The 16,969-nt window shown below is 40.7% G+C and overlaps 2 long non-coding RNA genes across 3 annotated transcripts in view; one reads left to right on the top strand and one right to left on the bottom strand.

The window, feature by feature from the left end:
• Positions 1–2,800, top strand: part of LOC103883990 — a 40,824-nt gene extending 38,024 nt beyond the window's left edge. Inside the window, exon 3 of the long non-coding RNA XR_001902111.3 lies at positions 2,737–2,800. This is a non-coding gene — a long non-coding RNA (uncharacterized LOC103883990). The remainder of the gene's footprint in view (positions 1–2,736) is intronic.
• Positions 1–16,969, bottom strand: part of LOC101021721 — a 37,686-nt gene that overhangs the window by 14,698 nt on the left and 6,019 nt on the right. The window lies entirely within an intron of this gene.

The raw sequence follows: 16,969 nt of genomic DNA, 5'->3' as shown, positions 1-16,969 counted from the left end.
AAAATATAAGGGTGGTGTCAGGGAAAAGTGGTATGATTAATCCTTGATATAAGAAAAAGACAAATGTAATTTGAGACCAAGCTATTGTTCAATAGATGGGCTACTTCTAAGGGCTGACTTCTAGTTTGGAGACAGGCTTGCCTATAGGACTTGTGATTCTTGTGCAACATCAAAGAGGGAATGGAGGATGTAGGGCTGAACTTACAAGTCACAACATGTTTCCTGGGGCATGAACATTCCTCTTTCTACTCTGGCCCCTAAATTTTATCCTTCAATGGCCTTCTATTACACCAATTCTCTGAGCCTCTCATATGGGCACTTAATCTATTTATTCTTTTGTCTTGTTTTCAAATTGTTCATGTGTTATCTTGCCTTCACAACCAGACTGAAAGGTCCTGGAGAGCAAGGGCCATGGTTTGTTTTTTTTTTTTTTCCTTGAGGCAAAGTCTCACTCTGTCACCCAGGCTGGAGTGCAGTGGTATGATCTCGGCTCACTGCAACCTCGGCCCCTTGGGTTCAAGTGAGTCTCCTGCCTCAGCCTCCCAAGTAGCTGGGACTACAGGCATGTGCCACCACACCCAGCTAATTTTTTATTTTTAGTGGAGTTGGGGTTTCACCATGTTGGCCAGCCTGGGCTCGAACTCCTGACCTCAGGTGATCTGCCTGCCTCAGCCTCCCAAAGTGTTGGGATTACAGGCGTGAGCCACTGCACCCGGCCAAGGACCCTGTTTTACATTGCTTTTGTGGCCATTACAGCATCTGATAGTGTGCTGAGGTCACAGGAGACTTCTCTCAATCTTTGTAAAATGGATTCAAATTGAGTAAGGAACCTTGAGAATCTTGACCCAGGGCTAGCACAGACTCCGCAAAATCTCTTCTTTCTCATTGGCAGCCACCTCACAACTCATTGTCTGCCTGAGTGCTCTCTTGTGCCTCAACTACCCACGTGCATTCTTCTCCTCAAAAGGCATCTTCAGTTTTTGCACACCTCAGTGGTTTTCCCATTTCTAGTCATTTTCTTCTTCTTGATTGCCAAATTCTGGTAGAGGGCATTAAATGTTTTTTTTTTGTTTTTTTTTTTTAAATAAATAATTAACAGGCTAATAGTTAACAAAAACAGATTAACAAGTTAATAATTAACAAGTTTAATAGATTACACCTGTGTGATTACCTCGCCTCAACACAGGATTTAATAATGATATGCTTAAAGGCCTCATAAGTGGATTTTCAGTGGATCAGTACAGTTTTTACTGATCATGGCAAAATTATCATCTTTGCTTGCAAAGTCCAAGCTATTCCTTTATTTCTTTCATTTCCTTTTTTCTCTTAAAAAGGTATATTATCTCTAATTCTAAAATCGATAAGTAGGTTGGGTGCAGTAGTTCACGCCTGTAATCCCAGCACTTTGGGAGGCCGAGGAGGGTTCATCTCCTGAGGTCAGTAGTTCGAGACCATCCTGGCTAACACAGTGAAATCCTGTCTCTACTAAAAATACAAAAATTAGCTGGGCGTGGTGGTGGGTGACTGTAATCCCAGCTACTTGGGAGGCTGAGGCAGGAGATTCGCTTCAACCTGAGAGGCAGAGGTTGCAGTGAACTGAGAACGTGGCACTGCACTCCAGCCTGGGCAAGGAGAGTGAAACTCCATCTCAAAAACAAAAACAAACAAACAAGAGACAGATAGATAGAGTAGTTACTGTAAAGATTTTGTCAAATGCAGGAGGACAACAACAGCAAAAATCTACCCATAATCCCATCATCCAGAGATAAACATGCCTAAAATAATTTTCTTCCGGGCTTTTCTTACTCATATATGTATGTGCATGACCCTTGCTTCATAAGCTTGGATATATAAGACATGTTTTCTAATTTCCTTAAATCCAAGTGAAATCTGGCCTTATCCTTCCAGAGGACACTATAATCACCTTGCCAACTTTGAGAAAACTTCACTGATGTTTTTATTATAATTGACTGGAAATGATAAATGAATGCACAGAAAGTAGGTATTTTGATAATACTTAGTCTCTCATCTAAGAATATGGTATATGAACTTTATTCAAGTTTTCTTTTGTCTCTCAATAAGTTGTTGCAGGTGTTTTGTGTGTGTGTGAGGTGGGGAAATACAGAAGTCCTATCCTTTTCTAAGTTATTTCTAGGCATTTAACATTTTTTTAAACTGCAATTATGAAAAGAATTTGTTTATCCTTACATTTACTGCTATTGCTGGCATTATTTAAGAAGGTACTGATTTTGGGGGTATGTACTTTGTTTTCTTTTTTTTTTTTTTTTTTTTTTGAGACGGAGTCTCGCGCTGTGTCACCCAGGCTGGAGTGCAGTGGCGCGATCTCGGCTCACTGCAAGCTCCGCCTCCCAGGTTCAGGCCATTCTCCTGCCTCAGCCTCCGAGTAGCTGGGACTACAGGCGCCCGCCACCACGCCCGGCTAGTTTTTTGTATTTTTAGTAGAGACGGGGTTTCACCGTGTTAGCCAGGATGGTCTCGATCTCCTGACCTCGTGATCCGCCCGCCTCGGCCTCCCAAAGTGCTGGGATTACAGGCTTGAGCCACCGCGCCCGGCCTGTACTTTGTTTTCGATCATATTAGGTGACTTTCTTATTAGTTCTATTATAATAGTTTTTCAATGTATTCCCTGAAAGTTCTAAGTAGACCATAGCATCATTTATGAATGATAATAGCTATAACTCTTATTTCCATTTCATGTCTTATTGCATTGACTAGAATGTGTAGAACAAGATTAACAATGCTGGCATCCCTGTTTTAAAAGGAATGGGTTGAGTGTTTTATGAAGATATGTTAGCTACTGTTTGAGGTAAATGTTCTTTTTTCATACTAAGTAATCAGTAGTTGCTTTTAAAATATGTTGTTTGGATTCAAAGTTACTTAGAATTTTACAGCCACCTGTTTTAAAAAAATCCATTGTCTTGACAGTAAAAGTGTGAACTTACGCACAATTTACTAAATTATTGATCACTAATGGATAGTAGTGGGGTAATTATAATAATTATTAACACTTGTAACATTTGTTTACATTATTCCACTTAGACTTTATTGTACTATTTACATTTTTGTTTTTATCAGTTATATTTGTATTTTTCTTTCTTCTTCCACTGCATCATAATCTTCTTGGTAAGTCATATTTTTCCTTTGGAAAATCCAGTGTCTTCTAAAGTATTCACAGTGCATGAATATATGTTATTGATGACCTACTTACTTAGCACTAATAAAAACAATAACAGCAACTCAATATTTATTGAGCATTTAGTATGCACCAGACTGTTCTAAACACTTTATACACTAGCTTTTTTTTTTTTTTTTTTGAGACGGAGTCTCGCTCTGTCGCCCAGGTTGGAGTGCAGAGGCTCAATCTCGGCTCACTGCAAGCTCCACCTCCTGGGTTCATGCCATTCTCCTGCCTCAGCCTCCCGAGTAGCTGGGACTACAGGCACCGCCACCAAGCCCGGCTAATTTTTTATATTTTTAGTAGAGATGGGGTTTCACCGTGTTAGCCAGGATGGTCTTGATCTCCTGACCTCGTGATCCACCCGCCTCGGCCTCCCAAAATGATGGGATTACAGATGTGACGCACCGTGCCCAGTCTACACTAGCTTTTTAACCCACACAATAATCCTTAGAAGTAGATATTATTTTACACTTTTTTCTGTATGAGGGAACTGGGAGAGATTAAGCAGGTTGCTTGAGGTGTGCACCTAGGCAATTATAGAGCCTGAATATGAATCCAGGCAACCTAACCCCAGAGCGATGCTCCTTCCATAGATGGCCATGTTACTGTATAAATCATGCTGGTAAAACTTCTTTAAATAAAATTTTCATCCTGCTTTATACCTATGCAACCCTGAGCAACCAATACGGTAGGGTAAGACTCGAAATATGTTTCTCTGGAATAGCATTTAATTTTTGCTTTTGTTTGTACTTCTCAAGATTGAATTTTTGATTCATCTATGTGAAGTGGCCCTAAAAATGTCTTATTCTGTAATCTTCATAATTTAAGATAAATTAATCCATGAAACTAAAGCCATTAAGTTATCTCTTTACTAAAGAATTATCTCTTGAATCTTTGTTTGGGAAAATTCCTTTTTATTTATTTATTTATTTGAGATGGAGTCTCGCTCTGTCACCCAGGCTGGAGTGCAGTGGTGTCATCTAGGCTCACTGCAAGTTCTGCCTCCCGGGTTCACGCCATTCTCCTGCCTCTGCCTCCCGAGTAGCTGGGACTACAGGCACCCACCACGCCCGGCTAATTTTTTTGTATTTTTAGTAGAGACGGGATTTCACTGTGTTAGCCAGGATGGTCTCTATCTCCTGACCTTGTGATCCACCTGTCTGGGCCTCCCAAAGTGCTGGGATTACAGGCGTGAGCCACTGTACCCAGCCAATTCGTTAATTTATCTTTGTGGCAGAATCAATATTCACTGTTAGCAAATTACAATGATGCATACCAGCTTTGAATAGTCTACACTGAGACAGATTTCCCAGGATTTTCTGGCTAACTCGTTAAACTGTCTATACTCTGTTGAGTGCAGGGTGAACTCACAGGGGCCTGGAAGAAGTGTGGGGCGCTGGGGCTCTCGTCCAACTATCACCAGTCACTTGTGTGATCACTGGAAAACCAGCGAAATGTTCTTGTGTATGAAAAAGTACGTCCAACTAAGTAAAACAGGATTACATTTTCTTCTAGGGCTAGATGTTTACTGTTTATATGATTGAGAAATTCAGAAATTTCAAAAATATATTTTGATATACATAAAGACAATTATACTTTTTGGCCATTTGAAATCTCTCAATGTCTTATTTAATCAATATACACACTATCTGAAAATCTTAAACATTACTAATTTACAATGTACATTAAACCTCTTCAATTCTGAGTGACAGAATCATCATTCTTATGCTTCTTTAGAACATAAATTTAATTGACTCAGGTATACTTTAGCTGCAATCACATTTATGTTCCTTTTCTTTATCCCATATGTTCACAAACAATTAAAATAATAACAAAATAATAGCTACCCCTGGTTCCATTATAAAAATAGTGCTTTAGAAAGAGTTTATTTCAGGTTATCAAACACTCTACTTATTTTCACAATTTCAAGTCTATCGGCAAAATTCTATTTTCCCATAATTTTAATTTCTACTAGCTTATAGTGCTTGGAGTTGATGTTTCTCAAAATAATCATGCTTCTTTATTGAAAGAGAACTTTCCCACATTTATTTTGTATCTCCCAGTTGTGTCTACTTTCAGTGTTTTAATTGCAGGTTAGTTTGGGCTATCTGCATAAAGATGAATTAGTTTAGAAGCCAAATTTCATTACTCCTACTACAAAGATAGGCTCAATAACAGATGCAACAAATTTTAACTATCATTTCCGTCGGGATCACAGATGGTATTGACATGGAAGGCATCTGTGGCACAGGCCAGTGAAGAGATGGTTGGCTTCCTCTTAGAGTCAGAGCAAAAGGATGTGGCAAAAAAGATCTAAGGATGCCATGAGGAATTAAATGTATGCATGCAGGTCGTGGTGAGTCAATTATAACAGATTCAGAGCTCATCTGTGGGAAACCTGGGGAAAGACTGGGTCTTGGGTGAGCCACAGTTTTCCTACTCTGTTTCTGTCAGAATCTAGAATGAAGCATACATGCGATAAAGTGTTTACACTTAAAGAATAGATAGAAAAGACTTCTATTATTAGGGCTTGATGTTTTACCAAGCAGGAATATGGTCACAGTAAGTTTGAATCCCCTTGCACTATTGTCAAGGAGAGTTATGTATCAAGAGATAAATGAAGTGGCAAGGTAAATAGATAAAACCAAATGTGAATAACAAAAAGTAAAAATAAATGTGAGACAGGATTGTACTATTGAGTATATAATTGAGTATATTGACAAGGATATACAAGTGGGCTTAGATTAGCCAGTTGTTAATTTAACAAATACTACTGGGCACCTACTATGTGCTAGAAACTGTGACAGTTCCCAAGTTCCCAACATGCCAACTAAACGTGGTCCTGAATTTTCCAGAGTTTATAGTCTTGTTGAGGAGCCTTTATGCATGGTAAAACACTAGCATCAATGTAGAGGATAAATATATCATTGAAACAATCTTTTTCTTTTTCTTTTTTGAGACGGAGTCTCACTCTGTCGCCAGACTGGAGTGCAGTGGTGAGATCTCAGCTCACTGCAACCTCCGACTCCTGGGTTCACGCCATTTTCCTGTCTCGGTCTCCCGAGTAGCTGGGATTACAGGCACGCGCCACCACACCCAGCTAATTGTATTTTTTTTTTTTTTTTTTCCTGTAGCGATGGGGTTTCACCATTTTGGCCAGGATGGTCTTGATCTCCTGACCTCATGATCCACCTGCCTCGGCCTCCCAAAGTGCTGGGATTACAGGCATGAGCCACTGTGCCTGGCCCAATCTTTTTCTTTTTATCATTCACAATATTTGTACTTGTAGATTCCATCCTTTTCATTATCATAAGCTATTCGTGTAACAATAAGCATTTTACGTATATTACTCATTTAATTATTGCAATACTTTCTGCCGCAGAACTATTAATATTCTCAATTTTACAAATGAAAATGCTGAAGTGTAGAAAGATTGGAGTTATCTGCTCAAAATTAAACAGCTTTTAACTGGGGGGCTGGAAACCAAACACTGGCAGTCTAGAGGTCCAGAGTGTGTGCTCTTAATCATGACTGTATTGCAATCATGCAATTCTTCATGCTAAACTTCCTGTAAAACTTTATCCAGAGTGCTACTATTTATTAATTTCCCTTTCATAGGATCACAATGTTCCTGTGCCATTTATGTTTTCTGGAATGCTCTGCATACAATGAGCCTTTGGAATATGTTATTGATAAGTGGCCTCATCAGCCAGACTAAGAGGGTCATTTTGTTGCATAAATGATGATGGTAAACTTCATTAAATGTAGTTTTAATCCTGCTTTGTAACTGTCAGGTAACCTCAGTTGACAGGCTTTTAAGTAAGAATAAACCCAGGGGAAGTAAGGAGGACTTATCTCGGGAAAGTTCCTGGCATGTGCCATACAGTGATGCTTCAAGGAGGCTGAGAGGAGGAGGCTATTCTTGGGACAAAACTCCTCTACCTGCTTTTTTTTTTTTTTTTTTTTTTTTTGAGACAGAGTCTCACTCTGTCGCCCAGGCTGGAGTGCAATGGCATGATATCCTGCTCATTGCAACCTCTGCTTCTCAGGTTCAAGAGATTCTCATGCCTCAGCCTCCCAAGTAGCTAGGACTATAGGCGCACACCACCATACTTGGCTAATTTTTGTATTTTTTGGTAGAGACAGGTTTCACTGTGTTGTACAGGCTGGTCTCGAACTCCTGGCCTCAAGTGATCCACCCTCCCAGCCTCCAAAAGTGTTGGAATTACAGGCGTGAGTCATCATGCCCAGTCTACCTGCTTTTTCTCCATAGTGCAATTCTCTCTTCACTTTCATTCTCCATAGAATGTGCCTTCTCATTACACTCTGCTTCTATTGCTTCATGGCGTGGACTGCACACTTATTTCCACAGTGCTTTGTATTTGCTGACATACTTGTGAGCCTCAGATTTAAATTTCCCGTGAGATAGTATCCCATGAGAACTGGTTTAAGGCACCCGGTTTAGGGCAGAGGTTTGGTGCTGGTGTTCCCATGAGTTGATGACCAGTCTGGACCTCGACTCAGAAGTTGACCCCAGTCCACTAATTTGTGGCCAGGTTGTGATATGTCAGGAGCTTCTGCAGGGAGAATCTGGGACGTGAGTAGTGAAATTATTGAACAATTTGTGTAGCTTTTTCAGTATAAACACATTATTAATGCATTTCCACATTGAATACCTGACTTATGATCCATGTCAGTAATTTGTGTGGCTGGGGGGACAGGGAACAGAGAAAGAATCTGTTAGAATGAAAAGAGAATTAGGGAAGATGGACCATGAAACTGTTAGAATTCCATAAATATTAAATTTTGAACAAATTTCTAAAAACAGAGTTGTTCATAATGTGGTTAATTGTGAAGTTGTTGATAATAAAGTGATAGGGTAGAAAGGAACCTTAGGAGATTAACTAGATCATTTGCTACTCTGAGAAACTAAAACAGGTGGGTGCCAACCATTTAAACATTTATAGCTAGAGGAAAACCTAAAAACTGTGGAGCAACGTGCTCTTGAGAAGCCACTAAAATAGGTGGCCTGTGCCTCCTCTCCATCTCTTCATCTCCATTACTCCATTTAATTTCTCTTCTTTGCACCTATCACTACTCGCATAGTACATTTCTATGCCTTCATTTGTGCTTGTCTCTCCTGCTAGAATGTAAGGTTATGCTAGCTGCTTGGTCTCTTTCATTCACCACTCTGTTTCCAGTGCCTAGAAAGTACCTGGCCTGTGGTAGATGTTTATAAATGTTTGTTAGGCCAGGCTTAGTGGCTCATGCCTGTGATCCCAGCACTTTGGGAGGCCGAGGCTGGAGGATCAGGTGAGGTCAGGAGTTTGAGACCAGCCTAGCCAACATGGTGAAACCCCATCTCTACTAAATACAAAAATCAGCCAAGTATGGTGGTGGATGCCTGTAATCCCAGCTACTTGGGAGGCTGAGGCAGGAGAATTGCTTGAACCCGGGAGGCAGAGGTTGCAGTGAGCCAATATCACGTCATGCACTCCAGCCTGGGTGACCAAGCAAGACTCTGTCTCAACAACAACAACAACAACAACAACAACAACAACAACAAAAATATATATATTTATAATTGCATACATGTATTGAGGGTAAGAATATCAACATGGATTGAATCACAGCATTAATTATTTCTCTACCTTTTTAGACTCAAGAATCCTTTTCACAACAATGTATAACATCTCTGGTTCAGTTAATTCTTTATCTCTATTATTTTAGCAACATAGTATGGCATCAAAAATAAACACATATTTCTTTACTCACTTGATGTTAGAAATTTTCGTTATGTGCGCTCAGAAAGTCAACGTTTTTTTTTTTTTTTTTTTTAGACGGAGTCTCGCTCTGTCACCCAGGCTGGAGTGCAGTGGCCGGATCTCAGCTCACTGCAAGCTCCGCCTCCCGGGTTCACGCCATTCTCCGGCCTCAGCCTCCCGAGTAGCTGGGACCACAGGCGCCCGCCACCTCGCCCAGCTAGTTTTTTGTATTTCTTAATAGAGACGGGGTTTCACCGTGTTAGCCAGGATGGTCTCGATCTCCTGACCTCATGATCCGCCCGTCTCGGCCTCCCAAAGTGCTGGGATTACAGGCTTGAGCCACCGCGCCCGGCCCAAGTCAACGTTTTTAAAAATGTATTTTCTGATTTGTTTCTAATTGGTGAACTAAGTGAGAGACTTTGTGGCTCTATTTGTAAATATTTCTTGTAAAAATATCTTTTTCCCCCAACCCCCCCCCAACAATAGGTTGAAAGCTAAATGAGACATAACTGTCATTATACTTTTATTTTTCTAACTTTGGCTTTTGAAATATTGAAGACATTTCAATGTACTATGTAGGAATTTAAATTAAATAAACGAACCTTGTGGATCTGTTGAGGATCATCTTGAGGTGAATTTGCAGAATTATTATCATTTATTGCTTTCATCAACTATATAATTGAGAAGGTTTTCCCAATGATTTATACCACCATAAAACACTTGGTCTTATTTCTATTAATTATGATTTGGAAGATGTAGTAAGTATAATGTTAATGAATGTGTTGAATGATGTTAGATTAATTGGAATGACAAAAACGCCTTAAGCAAAAACTGATAGTTTGAGAGTATTGATCAATCCAAAGATAAACTATTATTTACTTTGTGTCCTGCCCTGTCCTTAGAAATCTGGTCCTGAGCAAGAAGTTAGAGTCAATCGCTGATCATCATTTCTTTTTTTTTTTTTAAGAAAACTTTTTATTATGGAAATTTCAAACATACACAAAAATAACTCCAATATTATTCATCTAACTTCAACCATAATCAACTCATGATCAGTCTTGTTTTCATATATATTCCTATCTAACCCCTTTCTCTCTCCATTTGAACTCCACTGGATTATTTTAGATACAATCCAAGACATCATGTCACTTTATTCCTGGTTTTAATGAGCCTTTTGTTGGGAGAGAAAGTGGGAAGAGAACTAGTAGCATTCTATGTAGCAGTGTGGTAGGAGGATCAGCACAAAGTTCGTCTGTTTCCCAAAATGCCTGATATTGGTGAACCATGGGTGTTAGAAATTACCAGGGAATTACGTATCTTTGGCTATTGCTCTAAACATAACAACTAGGTAAATGACCTTGCAAAATGCACATATTTCTGAGAGTGGAAAATACACTAATTTTCAGAAATTATAGGTATGCATTTTAAAATCAGATTCACATACAATCATCTGATCCAAGGTATAACCATAATGAAGTGGAATTTTGGACAGATATGTTCAGAGATAATTAGAAATGTCACAAAAAATTTCAGAAACTAGTTGCTCTTCACCAGCAATGACAACGGTACACCAGAATTTTTGTTGGGGGGCAGTAAGGGAAAGAGGAGAGAACTTTGTGCAGAAATAAGCAGGAGGAAGATTCTCTTCTCACTTTTCACAGCCTTCTTGGCAAATATTAAATAATATCTTTGTCTATGGCATCAATTATTCTCTGTGTCAGTGATTTCTAGGTCTCCATTTCTGTAACTTTCCTTAGCTTTGCTTCAAATATTTAACTCCTTTGGTCCAAATATATAAATAGCTCTTTTTACATAGTTGTGTACAAAGTTCCTCATATTCAACATGTCTGGAAGAGACCATTCTGACCCCATTGCCTATTTTCCCTCCAATTTTTTTCCCTGCTGCTGTATGACCAGCAGCATCATCCAGGTAGGTATCCAAGTGAGAAACAAGAATCTTAGTCTTCTCCTTCCTCTCCCTTACTCTTTAGATGAATCAGTCATTAGTTCTTGTCCTGTCTGCCTCTCAAAAAACTCGTACTGGATCTGCCTTAATTCCACTTTTTTCATTTTTTTTGGTTAGAACTAATAAACTTGTCTTAGGTTGAATCCATTCTTCACCCTGCTGTTACGCTTAATCCTAGCCAAAAGCCTGAGAAGTGTTCAGCCTGCTATTAGAGACATGTTGAATATAAAAATCCGTTCTCTCTCCACTCTGCAATTCTTAAACTTACCCCTATATATAGGTATATGTGTATATATATATATATATATATATATATATTTTTTTTTTGAGGCAGAGTCTCTCTCTGTCACCCAGGCTGGAGTGCAGTGGTGCGATCTCATCTCACTGCAGCCTCTGCCTCCTGGGTTCAAGAGATTCTCCTGCCTCAGCCTCCCAAGTAGCTGGGATTATAGGTGTGTGCCACCACGCCTGGCTAATTTTTGTATTTTTAGTAGAGACAGGGTTTCACCACATTGGCCAGGCTGGTCTTGGTCTCAGACTCCTGACCTCAAGTGATCTGCCTGCCTAGGCCTACCAAAGTGCTGGGATTACAGATGTGAGCCACCACGCCCGGCCGAACTTACCCCTTTGTATGGCAAATATGACTCTTCACAATCTAGCCCTCTTACTTTTTAGGTTTATCTCTGGCTATTTTTTAATGACTTTACCATCTAATAATATGGAAAGACATGTAGTTCTCTAAACATGCCACAATATTGATTCTGATTCAGATGGGGCTGTAAATTCTATTCAGACACTCCTCAACTGACAATGGGGTTACATCCAGATAAACTCATCAATTTATAATTTTTTCAATTTACAATAGATTTCTCCAGACTTAACTTCATCATCAATAAAGGAGCGAACAGAACGCATGTTGCTTTTGTACTATCGTAAAGTTGAAAAATCCTAAGGAGAACCATCATCAATTGGGGACCATCTGTATTTCTTTTCCCCTTTTTTTTGGAGACGGACTCTCACTCTGTCACCCAGACTGGAGTGGAATGGTGTGATCTTGGCTCACTGCAACCTCCCTGGCTCAAGCAATTCTCCTGCCTCAGCCTCCTGAGTAGCTGGGATTACAGGTGCCCACCACCACGCCTGGCTAATTTTTGTATTTTCAGTAGAGATGGGGGTTTCACCATGTTGGCCAGACTGGTCTTGAACTCCTGACCTTAGGTGATCTGCCCGCCTCGGCCTCCCAAAGTGCTGGGATTACAGGCATGCGCCACCACGCCCTGGCGACCATCTGGGTGATGGTGCATGCCTGTCGTCCCAGCTACTCAGGAGGCTGAGGCAGGAGAATAGCTTGAACCCAGGAGGCGGAGGTTGCAGTGAGCCAAGATTGAGCCACTGCACTCCAGCCTGGCGATAGAGTGAGACTCTGTCTCAAAAAAAAAAAAAAGACTATCTGTATTTCTAATAAGATCTCAGCTGATGCTGCTGGTCCACAGACCACATTTCAGTAGCAAGGGCTACAGGATCTATGTTCATCTTATCTCTTAATTACTAGAGGAGTCATGGTTGTTTCTTCTCCTTGCCATTCATTCTGTTTTAACTGCTTTATGGTTTCAGCCATTTTATTTTGCAGATCAGTCAGTTTCTCTAGATCACCAACGTGGCCAAATCCTTCTTCCGCTTTAGGTATCAACTCAAACACAATTTAGAAAACTGCCCTGTTCTTCTGTTATTGCACTAGCGCATTGCATTATGAATTCTTGCTTGTCTATTTCCCCATTCAAAGTGTTCTCGCAATTACTCACAGTGCCAGGCACATGGGAGAAACACAGAAAATATTTGTTGAAAAATAGTTAGGCGAAAATTTCCCCTTGATGACTGTATGATTGTGCTTTGACATTCCCATGGTATTTCCAGCATTTTGTGGGGTAGTAAGTAAATATTTCTAAAGAGTCCTAGGTGCGGTGGCTCATGCCTGTAATCCCAGCACTTTGGGAGGCCGAGGCAGGCAGATCACCTGAGGTCGGGGGTTCGAGACCAACCTGACCAACATGATGAAACCCTGTCTCTACTAGAAATACAAAATTAGCTAGGCGTGGTTGCAGGAGCCCGTAATCCCAGCTACTGGGGAGGCTGAGACAGGAGAATCACTTGAACCTGGGAGGTGGAGGTTGCAGTGAGCCAAGATTGTACCATTGCACTCCAGCCTGAGTGACATGAGCAAAACTCTGTCTCAACAACAACAACAACAACAACAAAACCACACACACAAAAAAAACAAAACAGAGTCCTGAATGTTTCATGAACCACAGACCTTAGAGATTTATTTGTAATCCCATTTTCATAATAGTATGGTAACCACAAACTAAGGGGCCCAGGATTATCTCTGGAGAAGCTTCACAGAGCAGCCATTTGGGCTTTGATTAACTTATCATAGTTTGTCTTTAGTCCCAAGGCTTGTAGGCCCAGAATGCTGATGTGTCAGCATTTTGAGCAAGTGTTCCTTTCTCAGTGGGGTGACTCACATTAACCCAGCTTTTAAGATTGATGTATAATTTAGAAAGTCAACCCATTTATTGACTGTGAGAAGTTATGGCATTAAGAACCAGAATACTGGAACCTCCATGATTAGCCCTTTCCTTGAGTACTCAAACTTTAAGGCAAGTCAACCCATACTTCAAATTTGTTTCAAAGGGCAGAATCTGAAAAGTAGGATTTAGATACATCAGATGTATGGTGGCATCAGGTTAAGTTGGCTTGAAACATCTAAACAGCATTTGGAATAATCTTGCCAACAGTACCAGAAATTGTTAAGGTCTAGCAGCATGTTTTGCATTCATCTCTACTAAAAGAATGAATTTTCAGTTGACCCAAAAAAGCTCGATCAACCTCGAAGTCTGATAATGGAGCGGACATTCCCAGAGCGCCTGGATGGGTCCTACCATTGTTTGCCTCTGAAAGTCTTCCTTTACCATCTTTCCGTGGCAATGAGCCCCCTTTAGGGTACAGTCATTTTTTTAACAGAGCAATTCTTTCTTTTTAAAGGTGACTTCACATAATTCTGCTCTGATCCTTCATGTCTTGTTTTCCATTATTTCTAAGACCTAGGAAGCACTTTCCAACAAACTTCCAAGTGATGCTTAAAAAATAACCGTCTGCCTCTGCAGTGAAGGCAGGGCTGGCCTTATGAACAAGGCTTGTAAGACCTGATAAAGGGAACATCCTCCAGCCCAACTTCTTGGTATAAAAAGGAAAAAATAAAATTTCTTTTCTTCTGCCAAATACTATAGATTCAGTCATTTCTTTTACTCAAATAAAAATGCCTCTGGGAGAGTAATACTATTCTTACCCTTCTCTCTCTCTGTAAGGTTTCACTGGGTGTGATAGAGGATGAAGCACCTATCACAGTATTAAATATCTGAGTGGGTAGAGAGTATTGGGGCCTTAGGTCTTTGTTCCAAATCCCACCATTTTAGACTGTAGTTATCCTTTTTTTTTTTTTTTTTTTTTGAGAAAGGGTCTCACTCTGTCGCCCAGGCTGGAGTGCAGTGGAGCAATCTCGGCTCACTGTGACCTCCACCTCCCTGGTTCAAGCTATTCCCCTGCCTCAGCCTACTGAGTAAGTGGGATTACAGGTATGTGGCATGATGGCCAGCTATTTCTTTTCTTTTTTTGAATTTTTAGTAGACACTGGGTTTCACCATGTTGGCCAGATTGGTCTTGAACTCCTGACCTCAAATGATCTGCCCGCCTCAGCCTCCCAAAGTGCTGAGATTACAGGTGTGAGCCATCTCATCCAACCAGACTGTAGTTACCTTACATTGCCATGAAATTGTTGGGAGAATAGGAATCTGCACATACAGCAAAAAAAAAAAAAAAAAAAAAAAATCCAATAAATTATGAGAAAGCTGATGGGTGAAGGGCGAGGAGTGTAGTTGCATCTTGATTACTTAGGCTAATAGTTCTTGGAATATGTACCAAGGGAAGTTATGAGTTTTCTCCCCATTGGATATAGATATTTAAATCATTGACAAGTGCCTTCAGTGGAGACTGACACAGTGAAATGTTTCTCTGTCTTTAATGTGCATTCAGTAGGTCTGATGCAGAGTAGGCATTTTTCTTTTCTGGAGATGGGGGGTCTCACTATGTTGCCCAGGCTGGTGTTGAACTCCCGGGCCCAAGTGACCCTCTCACCTCAGCCTCCCGAGGAGTTGGGACTACAGGTGTGTGCCACCATGTCTGGCTAATTTTTAAATTCTTTGTAGAGATGGGGTTTCTCTATGTTGCCCAGGCAGGTCTCAAACTCCTGGGCTCAAGAGATCCTCCTGGGGTGCAGTGTACACTATTCAGGTGACGGGTGTACCAAAATCTCAAAAATCACTACCAAAGAACTTATCCATGTAACCAAACACCACCTATTTCCCCCAAACTATTGAAATAATAATAATAATAATAATAATAATAAAGAAATCTGCTGGACGCGGTGGGTCATGCCTGTAATCTTTGGGAGGCTGAGGTTGGCAGATCACCTGAGGTCAGGAGTTCGAGACCAACATGGGGAAACCCCGTCTATAATAAAAGTACAAAAATTAGCTGGGCATGGTGGCGGGCGCTTGTAATCCCAGCTACTCAGGAGGCTGAGGCATGAAAATCACTTGAACCCAGGAGGTGGAAGTTGCAGGGAGCTGATATCCCGTCACTGCACCCTCTCAATTCCCACCCTCTCAATTACCAGCCAAGCCAAAGCCTCTTCCTTTTTTTTTGCCATTTGTTCTGTTTTACCTGCTCTCTGTCTACAGCTGTTTTATTTTGCAGAATCAACCATGTCATATGGTAGAAAAGCTTTCTCAGGCATGTGGATTTGCATGGCCTTGGAAACATTCAGTAATGGGGAAGTGTTGAACAACAAATAAAAAATACTAGAGGGGGATGGTACTGTGTGGGTAGAGAAGGAGAGAGAGTGGTGTGTGTGTGCGCACTGCAACACACAATAGTGTACACTGCACCCCAGGAGGATCTCTTGAGCCCAGGAGTTTGAGACCTGCCTGGGCAACATAGAGAAACCCCATCTCTACAAAGAATTTAAAAATTAGCCAGACATGGTGGCACACGCCTGGGCGACAAGAGCGAGACTCCATCTCAAAAAAAAAAAAAAGAAAAGAAAAGAAATCCTCCTGCCTTAACCTTCCAAAGTGCTGAGATTATAGTTGTAGCCACTGTGCCTAGCTGAGACTCTGCATTTTTAACAAGCTCCCAGCTGATGCTATGGGTCCATAGATTGCATATTGAGTAGCAAGGGTTACAAGATCCCCTGAGGTCTATTCCCACCCTCTCAATTACCAGCCAAGTCAAAGCCTCTTCCTTTTTCTTTTTGCCATTTGTTCTGTTTTACCTGCTCTCTGTCTACAGCTGTTTTATTTTGCAGAATCAACCGTGTCATATGGTAGAAAAGCTTTCTCAGGCATGTGGATTTGCATGGCCTTGGAAACATTCAGTAATGGGGAAGTGTTGAACAACAAATAAAAAATACTAGAGGGGGATGGTACTGTGTGGGTGGAGAAGGAGAGAGAGCGGTGTGTGTGTGTGCACTGCAAGGGTGGGGTAGGGAGGAAAAGGATATAATAGGTCTCACTGGAATGTGGAAATGTGTGTATGTAAAGAGACCTGTTAACTCATGTCTAAAATAGCATAACACCCCAGCATGGTTGGGCAAGTACAGTAGCAAAATGTAAAAAAAAAAATCTAGGGAATGTCAAAGAATATTTTGGAGTAATATAAGCCCACTTCATGGTTTCTTTTCTCTTCTTTGCTGTTGGTGGTTGGATGTAGTTTTCTGCTGTTCAGAGTTTGCTCCGTTCCCTATCCTGTTTTGCAAGGATGAGGTGGAAGGCATTACAAAGGGAGAAATTTCTACTGTTTGTGGCCAAACAATATTCAGGATGTCATTATTCCAGTTTCACTTAAGTTATCTATCCAAAGTGTTATTATATAATTTCTCTGCACAAATCCGATGTAACACCCTGACCTTCCTGACTCTGCTCT

This window comes from Papio anubis, chromosome 6 (genome assembly GCF_008728515.1).
Source record: "Papio anubis isolate 15944 chromosome 6, Panubis1.0, whole genome shotgun sequence".
Taxonomy (NCBI): domain Eukaryota; kingdom Metazoa; phylum Chordata; class Mammalia; order Primates; family Cercopithecidae; genus Papio; species Papio anubis.
This window is presented reverse-complemented; position numbering and strand designations above follow the sequence as displayed.